Here is a 4,668-nt window from a genome sequence, read left to right as displayed (position 1 = left end):
CCTCGTTTGTTTGCTCCTCTGGCCCAGCGCTTCCCCCAGCCCGGCTTTGTGAAGTTGGTAATGGATTAAGTGGCTGCGAAGGACGTGGGGGGTTGGTGGTACCTTGTGGGGAAGGTGGGGAGCGAGGGACGTCGGCGCCGGGCTGCAGGGGTGAGCTGGGTGGTTAGGGGTTAATGGGGTTTGATCCTCTCTGCGGTGTTCTGGTGAGTTTTAGAGAGCGAAAAAGACAAAAAAGAGAGAGACTCGGGAAAGACAAAAATGCAGGAAATATTCCCTGGTGGTGTTGCAGGAGGAGAGGAGTGCTCACTCCGGGCTGGGCAGCGCGTCCGTCTCCCACCGTGCCTGGAGGGGTGCAGGACCCTCTGTTCCCGATGCTCAGGCTGCACACCTGGCTGGGAGGCAGGGGTGGCTCAGCGAGGGAAACCCGGAGCTGTGGTGGAAGCAGAGGGAAAGGAAAGAGGAGAGGAAAGGACTGGATTTCCTAACCGTGCAAACACTCGGGATGTGCTGGTGCTCAGCACTGCTGAGACTGGGAAAGGACATGGTTTGGGATGTCCCCACATTGGGTGTCCCCAGAGATGCTCCCTGGAGTTGGGGAGCACCCACCACGCTGCTTCCTGTGGTACCCAGAGTGACAGCAGGGAGCTGGGCAGCCCCATCCCAGCAGCAGGAATGTTCTGCTTTCTCACGCATTTGGGGAGCGAAAGCAGAGCTGCCACCTAAAAGGGGTGCATTTTAGTAGTCCTTAGGGGACAGCCGGGCCAAGTGGCCATTTGGGGACGTCCAGGCGTGCCCTGCCCACCCTGCTGCCAAGCCAGCAAGTGTGACAAGCTCTGACATCACAGCTGGGAAAATAACATGTTATTTTCCCAGCTTGGATGTGACTTTCCCTGCTGTTACTGGCAGCGACCATCTTGGGAGGAGAAAGCAGCGGAGTGCTGTCAGGAGAGGGGAGAGAAATGGTCTTCTGGGCTGGTGGAGCCTGTCCAACCCCTGTGGGCTATGGGGAGGGGGGGATGCTCTGCAGGGCCACCCCATTCCCTTCATCCCATTGCTTTCAGCAGCAAATCCATGGTACAAATGCAGCTGCACACGGAACCCTGCAGTGGGGCTAGTGGTCAGCAGGTTGTGCTGACCAGCCACTCTGGCATGGGTGCCCAGTGTTGAGCCAGCCCTATTCATCCCACAGCAGCCCATTCTCAGGTGGGGGGAAGGGCTTGGAACCTCATCAGGAGCCATCTCCTGGGGAATCATCCACAAAACAGTGGGAACAGAGCTGCTTCCCTCCCGCACACCAGGGACGGATGCTGTGCTGGCCCACGGGACAACGAGTAGCCCTGGAAGCTGTGAGAGTTCCCTCCCATGCCCATCCTTGACTATGGTAGATGTCTCCATTGGAAAAGTGGAATTTGAAAGAACTTGGTGCAATGAGGAGCTGACGTCTTTTATTTGGGGAGGAAACCCAAACAAAACAACAACTAAACAAAGTGTCTCAGCAGAAGCTTCTTGTGTGCCTCAAAGCTTGAGAAATGCTGGAAAAGCTCCGTGAGGGCTCATTGGGTCAGCTGGGTGCTTAAATCATCACCTGGAAAAGGCCATTTAACTCCCTGTCCCGGAATATCCTCCAGCACTCACACCACAGCCCTTGGAGCCCAGATCCCAGGGGGTCCTGGCTGCCCCTGTCTCTCTGCACCCACTGCAGTGTCCAGTGAGGTTTTTGGCTCAGGGTAGAGGATGCTCTACCATGGCAGCTCCAGCTCCCCAGGAAGCACAGGAATGCTCTCAGAGGCGGTGATGGACATGACAGATCAGCCTTGGAGGAGCATCGTGTGTCAGCTTCCAGCTGCTGCTTCCAGCTGGGCTGCAAGTGGATTGTGTTGGTAAGGCAGAGCTCAGTGTATTCAAAAAGCCAAGTCAAACCCAGTGGGAGTCCTGGAGAAGGAAAAATCCTCTCAAAAATCATGGGATCAAAGGATAGAGGAGACCCACCGAAGTGCCTGCGCTTCCCCTTGGCGTTGCAGTGATAGGGTGCTGCGAGCCAGACACCACATGTTTAATCACTTTGTGACCTTAATTGCCATCAGCCCTTCCAGTTCCCAAGATCTGGTGGTTTTTCAGTTTCCTCAGTGTCCTTCCACCTCATTGTGTCTCAGGGAGATATTTCAGGGGCTGGGACTGCCAGGAGAGAAAAGCAGTGGGCGAGCAGCACTCTGAGCACCTCCTGAACCACCTGGAACTCCCCAGCAGAGACATTTTGGGGGGGACTATTTTGGCCTTTCAAGGTGGCAGGCTTGTTTCCAAAACACCCACCTGGATGTGAGGGCAGTGAACACGGGCTGGGGACTCCCCATTCCCAGGGCAGAGCCGGACTGGGAAGAGCCCAGAGGGACCCTGGGAAGGGACCTGGGTCACTGCTGGGCTTTGAAGCTCTTCTGTGCATCCCCCCACGGCATCACACATCACTCCAGCTCAGCCAGCTCTGAGGCAGCCCCTTGTCACCCTCAGGTCCCTGGGGATGCCTTTGGGAAACTGCACCCCCTCTTTGCACCATAGGTTCTGCCATGGGGCTGGTCTGCCGCCCTCCCAGGCTCCCGTGAAGGGCTTGTCCAGGGTCACTGCAATCGATATCTCATCTGCAGGCTCTCCTAGCGGAAGTGATGGTATATTGGAACATGGTAATGGGCCTTGTCTAGTGGAAAAGGCTAATCTTCCCCAGCTGTACAGGATCTCCGCAGGTGTCCTCTGGCTCTCCCTGCTGCCACCAGCTCTGCCAAGGAGCAGACACACTTCTTTAAAGCTGTAGCACTCCAATTTACTGCTGTCCTGGGGAGGGAGAGCTGCCTCCCATGGGACACAGAGCCGTGTCTGGGGCTTCCCAGTGAAGGACTGGCATCCTGGTGTCACCACACAGCACAGCAGCTGCGTGTGTGTCACCACGGCCACAGTAGCTCACACTTGCTGGGTAAAAGAAGAGAAGCTGATGTGTTCTGCAGAGGTGGCATTTCCCCCAGGAGAGGAAGAGAAGGATGTGGGGATGGTGCCAGGAGGGTTGTGGATTCCCAAAATGCCACCTGCACAGATGGGAGAGAGGCAGGGAAAAGCAAGGGTGGCAGCTTCTTGCTGTTAATTTGGCTTCTCTGGCATCACACTTGCTGCTTGCTTGGACTTCCCACCTGGAGCTTGTCCTGTTTTGCCCATTCCTCAGGATTGCTGCAGAGCCGGGTCTTCCCTCCCCTTCCCATTGTGTCACACCCAGATGGGCTCTGGGCCCAGGGGGTCCTGTTTTTTTAAGCTGACCAGCCAGCCCTGGCTACCACATCCTGCTGCATCCCGATGGCATAATCCATTTTCCCGTTTTTCTCTGGAGGCAGAGGTAATTACCAGGTTTAAGGTTTAATATGCATGTGGATTTTAGCATGAATTGCCAAGAACAGCTCAGAACAATGCACAGGTGTGGGCAGCATATCCTGGAGGCTCAGACATGGCCATGGTGTGGGGAGCCCCCGATGTGGGCTGTAAAATGAGGAGCCCAAGGGCTTGGTGGGGGCCCATCAGAGGCTGAGTGACCATCAGATTCCACAAAAGTCATGCCAAAGGTTGTGCTAACCTTGTTGGGGGCAGGGATTTTTCCTGTAGAAGATGGTAAGGATAGATGGGTTTTAAGAGAAAATTCTCACAGCGATAGAGCAGCTGTGGGGCTGCTGGGTTTTTGCTTAAAGTTTATTTTGTTGGGCAAAGAAATGGATCACTGAGCCCAAGCAAGGAAAAAACATGATGTTTTGCAGGAGGGAAGCAGGGGGATCTTGTGTGGTTATTCCCTGTGGGATTGTGTCCATATCACATCCCTTCCTGGGGCTCCATCTCCCATCTGTGGGGTGTGCAGGAGGGGATCCTGGACCACTTCTCCCAAAGGAGGGACAGAAAATCCTCTTGTGCTACCCAGTATCACGTCATTTTGTGCAGATGGTGTTCCCTAGCCCTGGATGACATCCCCTCAGCAGGGACACTGGTATCAACGGTGCACTCTCGGGAAAACCCCAGGATTCCCCATGAGGAGCAGTTGGTTCCCATTTTCCTTTGGAGACGTGGCTTTGAGTGGTTCATGGGAGCACAGAAGGCTCTCTGGGCTCGGCGCACAGGTCACAGGGCTGCAGCACAGCACAGTTGTTAAATGTTCCCATCTTTCCAAGGGAAAGCCATCCCCCTGGTGAGATTGGGAGTTGCCGGTCGTGATCTTCCCAGGCACGGGGGAGATGGTCGCCTTTGTAAACCCCTTAACAAGGTGGCTTTGTCTCCCCATTTAACAAGAAGCTCCCTTGCTTCTTCCCCGGGAGTTTCCCAACGCCGGGTCCCTGAAAGCCAGCTTTATGCTCCGGCCGGGGACGCTCTGCCGTGGGGCCGGCGGGGATCAGAGGGACACAGGGGCCCTTCTGCACGCCCCTGACAAAGGCTGCCCCGGGGGGACAGAGCGTCAAAGCTCAGCCGGCTCAGGGAGGGACAAGGGACCCACAGAGGAGGCTGCGGTGTGAGCCCACCGTCCATCTGGTCACTCGATCATGGCAGGCAGCGACCCAGCGATGCTCAGGGAGGGCCAGGGGGGTCCTTCTGCTCTGTGCCCCCAGAGAGGGGGCAGGGGGAGTGGCTGGGAAGGGACAGGTAGGTTTTGTT

The sequence above is a fragment of the Corvus hawaiiensis genome, chromosome 21 (assembly GCF_020740725.1).
Source record: "Corvus hawaiiensis isolate bCorHaw1 chromosome 21, bCorHaw1.pri.cur, whole genome shotgun sequence".
In the NCBI taxonomy this organism is placed as follows: Eukaryota; Metazoa; Chordata; class Aves; order Passeriformes; family Corvidae; genus Corvus; species Corvus hawaiiensis.
Note: the sequence above shows the minus strand (reverse complement) of the source record.